At 44.6% G+C, this 13,666-nt stretch overlaps 1 protein-coding gene across 2 annotated transcripts in view; it reads right to left on the reverse strand.

Annotated features, from left to right (window-relative positions):
* TRIM67 (tripartite motif containing 67) overlaps positions 1 to 13,666 on the reverse strand; it is a 483,887-nt gene that overhangs the window by 361,804 nt on the left and 108,417 nt on the right. The window lies entirely within an intron of this gene.

The following is a 13,666-nucleotide window of genomic DNA, read 5'->3' on the forward strand; positions in this document are numbered from 1 at the left end:
CCATGGTTGTAAAGAAGTTATCGGTGGTGACATTTCTTCCAGAGCCTTTATACGAGCTCACTAGGTCCAATACTGTTCGTTCTCCAATGTTTACTTGTCGAGGACCATCAGTTGGTTTCCCAGTGTAGAGCTGACCTTGTAAAGGGTAGGCATTTGATGAGTCACAAGCCCAGAAAATCTTTATGCCATATTTAGCTGGTTTTGAAGGTATATACTGGGTAAATTTAGTATGACCTCTAAATGGAAATAATTGCTCGTCGACGGTGATACAATGATATGGCTTGTAGGCTCTCTCCAGATTACTGTTCAGCATTGTCCAGATGTCCCGTATTGGTGCAGCTTTATCTGTTTGCACACGTTCTGCACGTGTATTTTCGTTGTCAAACCTGATAAATCTGAGTATCATCTTGAAGCGGTCACGAGACATGGCTGCACGTATAAGAGGCAGAGCAGCAACATTCCACATTTCCTCCAGATTCTCTTTGTTGGCTCTGTGCACACCAGCAGCAATCAGTATGCCCAAAAATGCATGAAGTTCAGTTTCAGTAAATTGCTTGAATGTTTTTTGTGGTGGCCGTTTGGAAGAATCAGGAAAACGTTGTACCAGTTCGTTGTTGTAAGCATCACAAACTCTCTTGGCCTTTCGATTCGTTTCCCGTAATATGATGTCACACATCTCGGGAGTCATGATGGACTTGAATAGCTCTTTTGCTGTATATAGGTTGCTGATTGCTGCAGGGCCACCTCTTTGTCGTAGGACATTACGAGATTTTGTTTGTGCATTTGGCAGTGGATTACTGCACCATTGAGTTTCATCCTTAGCAGTCCAAATGTCGCCTGCACTTTGAGGCACAGAATCATCCTCAACACTTTCGTCTGATTCGTATTCATTTTCATGCTCTATGACCATTTCTTGTTCAATGTCTGAATCTTCTTCAGTAACATCCACTTGTGGTACATAGTTTTCATCATCAGATGGAACATATGGTTCATCCTCATGCTCAGAATCAGATTCTTCTAGCATTCGCATTATTTCGTCAGACGTAAATCTGTAAATATGAAAAAATGTAAAATAAATAATTTTCCGAAATACTACATTATTGGCTTTTCACAAAATTATACTAACCTGCAAACACGTTTTCTTGGATTATGGCGGAAACTAGATCCAGCATTACTATCACTCATGATGACTTGCTAGATGAATTTTGGCTTCGTATTTTGTGCTGAATATAAATAAAACATCGTAAAACAATATGTAGATACTAATTATTATCCATTTTTCGTATAAAAATTATACCTATAGTGATAAGTTTCATACAAAATATATGTAAGCCAAGTCCAGGCTGAAAGACAATTTGACTGTTCTGTCCCCACATAATGAGAATAAAGGTATAACTGGCTGTTAGATGCTGTGAGACTTTCCTACCTTCGTTTCCAAGAAATTGAAGACTTCACAAGCCTAGAAATGTGTGCTCACAGCAATGAGATGAACAGCAAAATGGCTAATGAGAGGAGGGAGGCAGGAAGACAAGTAGAAGCCACTCCCAGTTTGAATTAACTTAATTGACAGCAACATAAGTGACCAGTAACAACACTGAACAATAGATATCAGCATAACATTTGTAGCTGAATGAACTTTAGTTTCTGAAACCAAGTAAAGTCTTCCCACAGTGGAGGTATATGTGAAGGTACAATTGTACCTATGCAGCCTGTTAAGGTTGTAAAATTATGCAGCCTGACAAGGGTTAAGGGCTTCAGAAAGACCTTTACTGAAAATAGCAGCCAGAGCATCCTCATTCCATTTAGTGAGCACAGACCATTTCCTAAATTTCTGGCAGTATAATTCTGCCGCTTCCTGACCTTGACACAGGGCCAACAGGGTTTTTTCTGCATGATCCACAGAATTAGGTTCGTCATACAATAATCCGAGCGCTTGAAAAAATGCGTCTACATTCAGCAATGCCGGATCCCCTGATTCAAGGGAGAATGCCCAGTCCTGAGGGTCACCACGCAGCAAGGATATGATGATTTTAACTTGCTGAATGGGATCACCAGAAGAACGGGGTTTCAAAGCAAAAAACAATTTGCAGTTATTTTTAAAGTTCAAAAACTTGGATCTGTCCCCAAAAAACAAATCAGGAGTAGGAATTTTTGGGCTCCAAAGCCGGAGTCTGGACAACATAATCTTGGATACTCTGTACTCTTGCAGCAAGTTGATCCACACGAGAAAACAAACCCTGAACATCCATGCCAGAGCATAAATCCTGAACCACCCAGAGATCAAGAGGGAAAAAAAGACAAAACAGAGCACAGAAAAAAAAATGGCTCAGAATTTTTTTAGCCTTTTTTTGAGATGCATTTAATTCATTTTTGGCCACTTGTACTGTTGTGAACTGGTGGTTTAGGAGCAACATGGGACGAGCTCTGAAGGAGGTGGTACCTGTACTGACCGCAGTCCCTAAGCTCAACACAACACTAGAAGTAGCTGTGGGATGCTCCTGTCACTCCCTAGGCACCTCGTCACAGCCTGAGAATTAACTACCCCTAAAGATAGAAACAGGAAAACTATCTTGCCTCAGAGAAAATCCCCAAAGGATAGATAGCCCCCCACAAGTAATGACTGTAGGCGGAGAGGGAAAAGACATACACAGAATGAAACCAGGATGTAGCACAGGAGGCCAGTCTGGCTAGATAGATAGGACAGGATAGAATACTGTGCGGTCAGTATTAAAAACTACAAAAATCCACACAGAGTTTACACAAATCTCCACACCTGACTAAAGGTGTGGAGGGTAAATCTGCTTCCCAGAGCTTCCAGCTTAACTGAATTAATCCATACTGACAAGCTGGACAAAACATAGAATGCACAGAACGAATAAGTCCACAACATGTGGACAGAAAAGAGCAAAGCAAGGACTTATCTTTGCTGAACTGGTCAGGATATCAGGGAAATCCAAGAGAGATGTGAATCCAACCAGGAACCATTGACAAGTGGCACTGGCTGAAGGAAAGAGCCAGGCATAAATAGCCGAGCAGAAAGACAATCAGTGGAAGCAGCTGCAGACTGCTAAATCCAAGGAGCAGCCATTCCACTTAAAACCACCGGAGGGAGCCCAAGAGCAGAACTCACAAAAGTGCCACTTACAACCACCTGAGGGAGCCCAAGAGCGGAATTCACAACAGGTTTGTTAGGTACACCCCACGGCTACTTCTAGTTGCGGTGTTAAGATCAGGATTTGCGGTCAGTATTGTTACCACCTACTCCAGTGAAAGTTTTCATGCTGCTCCAAGGTCACCGGATCATAACAGTATCCCCGCGTCTGTAACGACCCCCCTATAAAACTGTGCGAGTGCTGTGCGTTTTTTTTCTCGCACATTGACTTGCATTGGCGAGTCTCGTCCGAGAATCACAGCAATACGCAGCATGCTGCCATTTTGTTCTCAGTCCGATTTCGGCTGAGAAAACAAAAAATCGCAAATGGAATGTCACCTATTGAATAACATTGGTCCGAGTGTAATCCGATTTTTTATCGGATTGCACTCGTCCATTTTTCTCGCAAGTGGAAAAGAGGCCTAAGGGGGAGGGTGAGCCATGCGATATTCAACTGTCCCCGTTCCACCGCTGGGATGTGTCTTTCGCGTCCTCTGGCTGTGACATTCAGGCCAGAGGGGGCGATGATGTGTTTAGTGCGCGCCCTTTGCCTGAACAGTCACTGCAGAGACTCGGAAGACACAGAGGTGCGTGGCAGTGGAACGGGGACAGGTGAATATCGCAAGTGCCGGGGGCCTGAGCCAGCAGCGACTCCGGCACCTGGCCCCCATAGCGCCCCGGTGTCCCCGCCTGCTCAGGACACCGGCACCTAGCCAGGTGAGTATGTAATTTTTATTTTTTTAATTGCAGCAGCAGCATACGGAGTCATATTATTCTATGGAGCATCTTATGGGGCCATCAACCTTTAAGCATCTTATGGGGCCATCAACCTTTAAGGAGCAGCATATGGGGCATATTATTCTATGGAGCATCTTATTGGGCCATCAACCTTTATGGAGCAGCATATGGGGCATATTATTCTATGAAGCATCTTATAGGGCCATCAACTTTTATGGAGCATTATATGGGGCCATCATTAATCTTTTATGCAGCATTATATGGGGCATATTTTAATATGGAGCATCTTATGGGGCCATTATTAACCTTTGTGCAGCATTATATGGGGCGTATTTTGTATGGAGCATCTTATGGGGCCCATCATGAACTTTATGGAGCATTATATGCAACGTATTTTGTATGGAGCATCTTATGGGGCTCCTAATTCAATATGGATATTCAAAAACATTTAGCCTATTGATGTCTCAATTAATTTTACTTTTATTGGTATCCATTTTTATTTTTGAAATTTACCAGTAGCTGCTGCATTTCCCACCCTAGGCTTATACTCGAGTCAATAAGTTTTCCCATTTTTTTTGTGGCAAAATTAGGGGTCTCGGCTTATACTCGGGTCGGCTTATACTCGAGTTACATATGGTAATTCTCATGTTTTTGTTTATGTTAGGAACACTAAAGGGAATGTCCAGGTTTGTAATGAGTCTGCAGTCATTTTTAGTGACCGCAGACTTCTGAATTCTCACAGTGCGCACTGCACGCTGTCAGGATTCTCTCATGCTGGCGATTTACATCCATGCAGTCATGCGCTGACTAGACATGTGTGGCCTCAATCAAGTGAGGCCGGGCACGTCTAGTCGGAATGTGGTCAGAGGTATACAAATCACATGCCTGTGCTGACATGACTGTCCACCGGCAACGAGGAATCCTAAAAGTGTGCAGTGCATTAATTGTGAGAATTCAGTATTCGTCACATGGACACTTTACTCATATGCAATTTTCATACTTATGGTCCTGTGACAACGAGCTTCTCTTCTGCTTTTCTCAGTTTTTCACTGAACATTGAGAGCATTAGGGAGAGGAGCTTGTGGGTACATGACTAAGTGTGCAAATCACATATGTCCTTGGGAAGGGGGGGGAGCCAAAATGAATTCTTGCCCCGGGTGCCAGAAAACCTAGATACACCTCTGCCGGTATGCTACTGCGAGCGGTAATTACCGGTGGATGGATGTCTGAGCACAGTGCAGCACAGGCAGTGAGGCACTGACCATCCCAGTCTACGCCATAGCCTGGAGCCCTCATTATCATAGGAATATGTCAGGTAATAAATTGTTTTTCAAAAGCTTTATAGTGTAGTTTTAGGTCAGAGAGGGATGGTTAGGAATGAGCTAGCAAGGTGCAGGGACAGGTAGTGATGGCTACTTGTCGACATGTGCGGAACTTGTGATTTTGCACTTGCGGTGAGACACAAAAACACTCCTAGCAGCAGATCCCGGCAAAACTGCATGTGCCGCACATGTCCGCAAGTCCCATAGGGAATGAATGAGGCCGAACGCAGTGTGTTGTGAATTCTGTGGTCAAGCTCCCTCCTGTGGTCATGAGTGGTACTTCGGCTGGTTCTGTCTATGAGCTTCCTCTGGTGGATGTGAGTGGGGCTGTGGCTTCTGAGTTCCCTTCCTCAGGTGACGAGGTTAAGTCGTTAGGTGCTGCTCTATTTAACTCCACCTAGTTCTTTGTTCCTGGCCTCCAGTCAATGTTCCAGTATTGGTCTTGCTCTTTCCTGGATCATCTTGTGGCCTGTCTGCCCTGCATAAGCTAAGTTCTGCTTGTGTTACTTTTGTTTGCTATTTTTTCTGTCCAGCTTGCTATATTGGTTTTTCTTGCTTGCTGGAAGCTCTGGGACGCAGAGGGAGCACCTCCGTGCCGTTAGTCAGTACGGAGGGTCTTTTTGCGCCCTCTGCGTGGTTGTTTGTAGGTTTTTCTGCTGACCGCAAAGCTATCTTTACTATCCTCGGTCTATTCAGTAAGTCGGGCCTCACTTTGCTAAAACCTATTTCATCTCTGTGTTTGTATTTTCATCTTCACTCACAGTCATTATATGTGGGAGGGCGGGAGTGCCTCTATGTGACCCTGTCATTATCTACAGGTATGTGATGTGGGACATGTCTTTGGTGCAGGATGTCCTGCCTATACCTACCTATATATGTATGATTGTATGACTGTCTCCCGGGTGGTTTCACATATGGCCCTTTCTCCGCCTGCTTGCTATGTGGGAAGATCTGTTGCCCTTTTATTCGTTGCCCTGTCTTGTGGTCTGTTTTATGTATTCAATAAACTTTATGTATTGTGACCTCAATAATAGTCTGTGGACGTTTATACACTGATTTTTTCTGGTGGTGCTCGATTATATGTGGGGGGCTGCCTTTTCCTTTGGGGAATTTCTCTGAGGCAAGGTAGGCTTATTTTTCTATCTTCAGGGCTAGCTAGATTCTCAGGCTGTGCCCGAGGCGCCTAGGTCTGGTCAGGAATGCTCCACGGCTACCTCTAGTGTGGTGTGATAGGATTAGGGATTGCGGTCAGCAGATTTCCCATGTCTCAGAGCTCGTCCTATGTTATTAGTAACTATCAGGTCACTTTGGGTGCTCTTACCACCAGGTCCATTGTGTTTCTGAATCACCAGTTCATAACAGTACTGGAGGACAAAGTACTAATGCTTCTCAATAGAGGGAAAAAAGAAGTTCTGAGACCATTTTTTTTTCTCCGCACTGTGTTTTGTCTTTCTTTTCCCCTAGACATTTGGGTGGTTCAGGACACAGGTATAGTGATGGACATTAAAGGTCTGTCTTCTTGTGTGGATCATCTCACTGCAAGAGTACAAAATATTCAAGACTTTGTGGTTCAGAATTCTATGTTAGAACCAAGAATTCCTATTCCTGATTTGTTTTCTGGAGATAGAGCTAAGTTTCTGAGTTTTAAAAATAATTGTAAACTGTTTCTGGCTTTGAAACCCCGCTCCTCTGGTGACCCAGTTCAACAAGTTAAGATCATTATTTCTTTATTACGTGGCGACCCTCAAGACTGGGCATTTTCCCTTGCGCCAGGAGATCCTGCATTATGTAATATTGATGCGTTTTTTCTGGCGCTCGGATTGCTTTATGATGAACCTAATTCAGTGGATCAGGCAGAGAAAAATTTGCTGGCTCTTTGTCAGGGTCAGGATGAGGTAGAGATATATTGTCAGAAGTTTAGGAAGTGGTCTGTGCTCACTCAATGGAATGAATGTGCGCTGGCAGCAATTTTCAGAAAGGGTCTCTCTGAAGCCCTTAAGGATGTCATGGTGGGATTTCCTATGCCTGCTGGTTTGAATGAGTCTATGTCTTTGGCCATTCAGATCGATCGACGCTTGCGTGAGCGTAAAACTGTGCACCATTTGGCGGTATTACCTGAGCATAAACCTGAGCCGATGCAATGTGATAGGACTTAGACCAGAGCTGAACGGCAAGAACACAGACGTCGGAATGGGCTGTGTTTTTACTGTGGTGATTCCACTCATGCTATCTCCGATTGTCCTAAGCGCACTAAGCGGTTCGCTAGGTCTGCCACCATTGGTACGGTACAGTCGAAATTTCTTTTGTCCGTTACTTTGATCTGCTCTTTGTCATCCTATTCTGTCATGGCATTTGTGGATTCAGGCGCTGCCCTGAATTTGATGGACTTGGAGTTTGCTAGGCGCTGTGGGTTTTTCTTGGAGCCCTTGCAGTATCCTATTCCATTGAGAGGAATTGATGCTACGCCTTTGGCCAAGAATAAGCCTCAATACTGGACCCAGCTGACCATGTGCATGGCTCCTGCGCATCAGGAGGATATTCGCTTTTTGGTGTTGCATAATCTGCATGATGTGGTCGTGTTGGGGTTGCCATGGCTACAAGTCCATAACCCAGTATTGGATTGGAAATCAATGTCTGTGTCCAGCTGGGGTTGTCAGGGGGTACATGGTGATGTTCCATTTCTGTCTATTTCGTCATCTGCCCCTTCTGAGGTCCCAGAGTTCTTATCGGATTACCGGGATGTATTTGATGAGCCCAAGTCCAGGGCCCTACCTCCGCATAGGGATTGCGATTGTGCTATCGATTTGATTCCTGGTAGTAAGTTTCCTAAGGGTCGACTGTTTAATTTGTCTGTGCCTGAGCACGCCGCTATGCGGATTTACGTAAAGGAATCCTTGGAGAAGGGTCATATTCGCCCGTCGTCGTCACCATTGAGAGCAGGGTTCTTTTTTGTGGCCAAGAAGGATGGTTAGCTGAGACCTTGTATTAATTACCGCCTTCTAAATAAAATCACAGTCAAATTTCAGTACCCCTTGCCGCTGCTGTCTGATTTGTTTGCTCGGATTAAGGGGGCTAGTTGGTTCACCAAGATAGATCTTCGTGGTGCGTATAATCTTGTGCGTATTAAACAGGGCGATGAATGGAAAACAGCATTTAATACGCCCGAGGGCCATTTTGAGTACCTGGTTATGCCATTCGGGCTTTCTAATGCTCCATCAGTATTTTAGTCCTTTATGCATGACATCTTCTGAGAGTACCTGGATAAATTCCTGATTGTATACTTGGATGATATTTTGGTTTTCTCGGATGATTGGGAGTCTCACGTGAAGCAGGTTAGAATGGTGTTCCAGGTCCTGCGTCCGAATTCTTTGTTTGTGAAGGGGTCAAAGTGTCTCTTTGGTGTTCAGAAGGTTTCATTTTTGGGTTTCATTTTTTCCCCCTCTACTATCGAGATGGACCCTGTTAAAGTTCAGGCTATTTATGATTGGACTCAGCCGACATCTCTGAAGAGTCTGCAAAAGTGGGCTTTGCTAATTTTTATCGTCGCTTCATCAATAATTTTTCTAGTATTGCTAAACCGTTGACTGATTTAACCAAGAAGGGTGCTGATGTGGTCAATTGGTCTTCTGCTGCTGTGGAAGCTTTTCAGGAGTTGAAGCGTCGTTTTTCTTCTGCCCCTGTGTTGTGCCAACCAGATTTTTCGCTCCCGTTCCAGGTCGAGGTTGATGCTTCTGAGATTGGAGCAGGGGCTGTTTTGTCGCAAAGAAGTTCTGATGGCTCGGTGATGAAGCCATGTGCCTTCTTTTCCAGGAAGTTTTCGCCTGCTGAGCGTAATTATGATGTTGGCAATCGAGAGTTGCTGGCCATGAAGTGGGTATTGGAGGAGTGGCGTCATTAGCTTGAAGGAGCTAAGCATCGCGTGGTGGTCTTGACTGATCACAAGAACTTTACTTATCTTGAGTCTGCCAAACGGTTGAATCCTAGACAGGCTCGTTGGTCGCTGTTTTTCTCCCGTTTTGACTTTGTGGTTTCGTACCTTCCGGGCTCTAAGAATGTGAAGGCGGATGCCCTGTCTAGGAGTTTTGTGCCCGACTCTCCGGGTTTGCCTGAGCCGGCGGGTATTCTCAAAGAGGGGGTAATTTTGTCTGCCATCTCCCCTGATTTGCGGCGGGTGCTGCAAAAATTTCAGGCTAATAGACCTGACCGTTGCCCAGCGGAGAAACTGTTTTTCCCTGATAAATGGACGAGTAGAGTTATCTCTGAGGTTCATTGTTCGGTGTTGGCTGGTCATCCTGGAATCTTTGGTACCAGAGATTTGGTGGCTAAATCCTTTTGGTGGCCGTCTCTGTCACGGGATGTGCGTTCGTTTGTGCAGTCCTGTGGGATCTGTGCTCGGGCTAAGCCCTGCTGTTCTCGTGCCAGTGGGTTGCTTTTGCCCTTGCCGGTCCCAAAGAGGCCCTGGACACATATCTCTATGGATTTTATTTCGGATCTCCCCATCTCTCAAAAGATGTCGGTCATTTGGGTGGTTTGTGATCGCTTCTCTAAGATGGTCCATTTGGTACCCTTGTCTAAATTGCCCTCCTCCTCTGATTTGGTGCCATTGTTTTTCCAGCATGTGGTTAGTTTACATGGCATTCCGGAGAACATCGTTTCTGACAGAGGTTCCCAGTTTGTTTCGAGGTTTTGGCGAGCCTTTTGTCCTAGGATGGGCATTGATTTGTCTTTTTCCTCGGCTTTCCATCCTCAGACAAATGGCCAAACTGAACGAACCAATCAGACCTTGGAAACATATCTGAGATGTTTTGTTTCTGCTGATCAGGATGATTGGGTGTCCTTTTTGCCGTTGGCTGAGTCCACTTTGGGGGCTCTTACCACCAGGTCCATTGTGTCTCTGAATCACCAGTTCATAACAGCAGTGTTGCTGAAAGTGATCCGGAAAAAATGCCGCATCTGCTGCAAAATGCTACTTTAACATCAGCGATTTTTGCCAAAGTCACTGCCGATAGTGTCATATTCACCAATGGGGGAGGCAGCACCAAAAGTGCCTAGGGCAGCATAAACTCTAAATAAGGGCCCTGGTGACAGCAGCCAAACATAAAAACCCACTATAGCGCCTCTTTCATGTTACAGTAAGCGCTGTTCCTAGGCGCCGGGTGCTGAACACGGCTCTCATCATTCTCCCCTGCTCTGCCGGCGATCGACGCCAGCAGAATAGGGGAGAATGATGTGAGTCATGTTCAGCACCTGGCGCCGAGGAACAGCACTTACTGTAATGCTTCTTCCCCGGCACCGATGCGTGTCACATGGATGACATCCATGTTTGTTATCTGTATGCACGTGTGCTGGATGTTTTGTGGCCCATGCTGACAATAAAAAACGGACATGTCAGCGTGTTTCGCCCCCAGACACATGGTCCATGGAAACACACTGACATGTGCACAGACCAAGTCACTTGAATAGGCAAATAGCGATCGATTCCTCCAGAGTCTCTCCACATGGCTGCCCAATGGTATAAAATTCTGTGACACACCCATGGTGTGACTATGATCACTGCACCCCTAGATGAATTCATTGAAAGGTGTAATTTATAAAATAGGGTCACTTTTGGGGGTTCTGCTGTTTAGGCAACTCATGGGATGTCCCAGTGGGTCATGGCACCTGCAAATCATAACAGTAAAATCTAGCGCTCCTTCCCTTCTGAGCTCTGCCATGTGCCCAAACAGTGGTTTACCCCCACATTTGGGGTATCAGCGTACTCAGGACAAATTGCACAATAATTCTTGGAGTCCAATTTCTTCTGTTACCCTTGGGAAAATAAAAAATGGGGGGCAAAGAGATCATTTTTGTGGAAAAAATATGATTTTTTATTTTTATGGCTCTACGTTATAAACTTCTGTGAAGCATTTGGGGGTTCAAAGTGCTCACCATACATCAAGATAAGTTCCTTAGGGGTCTAGTTTCCAAAATGGGATCACATGTGGGGATTTTCCACTGTTTAGGCTCATAAGGGGCTCTCCAAAATAGACAGGACGCCCGCAGACCATTCCATCAAAGTCTGTGTTCCAAAATGTCACTACTTCCTTTCCGAGACCCGACGTGTGCCCATACAGCAGTTTTCTCACACATATGGGTTATCAGCGTACTCAGGACGAATTGGAAAACAAATTTTGGGGTTCAAGTTCTCCAGTTACCCTTGGGAAAATACAAAATTGGGGACTAAAAGATCATGCTTGTGGAAAAAATATATTTTTTTTATTTTCATGCCCGAGCGTTATAAACTTTAGTGAAACACCTGGAGATTCAAAATTCTCACCACACATCTAGATAAGTTCCTTGGGGGGTCTAGTTTCCAAAATGGGGTCATTTGTGGGGGGTTTCCACTGTTTAGGCACATCAGGGGCTCTCCAAACACGACATGGCGTACGATCATTGTTATGATTTTTTATTTTTACGGCTCTACGTTATAAATGTCTGTGAAGCATTTGCAGGTTCAAAGTGCTCACCACACATCTAGATAAGTTCCTAAGAAGGTCTAGTTTCCAAAATGGTGTCACGTGTGGGGGGTTTCCACTGTTTAGGCATATCAGGGGATCTCCGAATGCGACATGGCGTCCGATCTTAATTCCAGCCAATTTTCCGTTGAAAAAGTCAAAGGGTGCTCCTTCTCTTCCGAGCTCTGCCATGAGCCCAAACAGTCGTTTACCACCACATATGGGGTATCAGCGTACTCAGGACGAATTGCACAACAACTTTGGGGGTCCAATTTCCCCTGTTACCCTTGGTAAAGTAAAAAAATTGGATCTGAATTAAATTTTTTGTGAAAAAAGTTAAATGTTAATTTTTTAAAATAAATATTTAGAATTGAGAGTCCTCAGTGGTTGATACCTTTTAATGGCTAACTGAAAAGATGGTAACAAATTGCAAGCTTTCGAGACTACTCAGGCCTCTTCATCAGGCATAGACTAAAAGACATTCTGAATAATCACATATTTATACACAACACAGCACAGAGCTGTAATTATGGGAGAGTGATAAACAGTTGTGTCCATTAGGGTTGAGCGAAACGGATCGGACAAATTCAAAAATCGCCGACTTTCGGCAAAGTCGGGTTTCATGAAACCCGACCCGATCCTTGTGTGGGATCGGCCATGAGGTCGGTGATCTTCGCGCCAAAGTTGCGTTTTGTATAACGCTTTCAGCGGCATTTTTCAGCCAATGAAGGAGGACGCAGAGTGTGGGCAGCGTGATGACATAGGTCTCCGTCCCCACCATCTTAGAGAAGGGCATGACAGTGATTGGCTTGCTTTCTGCGGCGTCACAGGGGCTATAAAGGGGCGTACACGCCGACCGCCATCTTACTTCTGCCGATCGTAGCATAGGGAGAGGTTGCCGCAGCTTCATCAGAAGAAGGGATATAGTTAGGGAGGAAAGATTAAGCCCCGAAACTGCTTGTGCTCTAGCGATTTTCACTGTCCAACACCACCATTTGTTTGCAGGGAGAGTGGAGGCTATATTTTTGTGCATCAGCTCTGTAGCTTATTAGGCTGCCTTATAAGGCTCCCTGATAGCTGCATTGCTGTTTGCACGCCGCTGTGCAAACCAACTGCTTTTTTAAAAGCAAAAATCCTGTTGCTCCTTTCTGCACAGTTATCTTGTTTATTTGTCCACACTTTTGTGTGCAGCAGTCCTTTTTATTGCTGCCATATTTGTCCTGAGATCATTGTAGGGAGATTGAAATTGTACTACAGCCCTTGTATTTTTTCATATATCTTCCAGCCATTTTCTGCCACTTACATTGTGTTGTTTTATGCACAGGGTCTGAGGTTTTGTTTAGTCTCCCCCCAAAAAAAGTGAGATTCAAATTATCACAAAGTGGATATACTGCAGTCCTGTTAGTTTGTGGTATATCAGCCAGCCACTTTCTGACACTTACATTGTGTTGCTTTATGCACAGGGCCTGAGGTTTGGTTTAGTCTCCCAAAAAAATAAGTAAGATTCAAATTATCACAAAGTGGATATATTTCAGTCCTGTTAGTTTGTGGTATATCAGCCAGCCTCTTTCTGCCACTTACATTGTGTTGTTATATACACTGGGCCTAAGTTGTGGTTCAGTCTCCCAAAAAAAAAGGGGAGATTCAAATTCTCACAAAGTGGATATACTTCTGTCCTGTTAGTTTGTCGTATATCAGCCAGCCACTTTCAACCACTTACATTGTGTTGTTTTTTGCACAGGGCCTGATTTTTTGTTCAGTCTCCCCCCCCCCCAAAAAAGGGAGATTTAAAATCTCAACACGTTTATATACACCTTCTACCTTGTTTTACAGTACCATATAACGGTTGTTATTTTGGTTAGATTTTATAAAAAATGAGGAAGTCAGGTGGAAGAGGCCGTGGGCGGTGGTTGCGAGCTGGTACTGATGGTGGTGGTGGAGCATCTGGTGGTAGTGGCAAA

This window comes from Ranitomeya imitator, chromosome 5 (genome assembly GCF_032444005.1).
Source record: "Ranitomeya imitator isolate aRanImi1 chromosome 5, aRanImi1.pri, whole genome shotgun sequence".
NCBI lineage: Eukaryota > Metazoa > Chordata > Amphibia > Anura > Dendrobatidae > Ranitomeya > Ranitomeya imitator.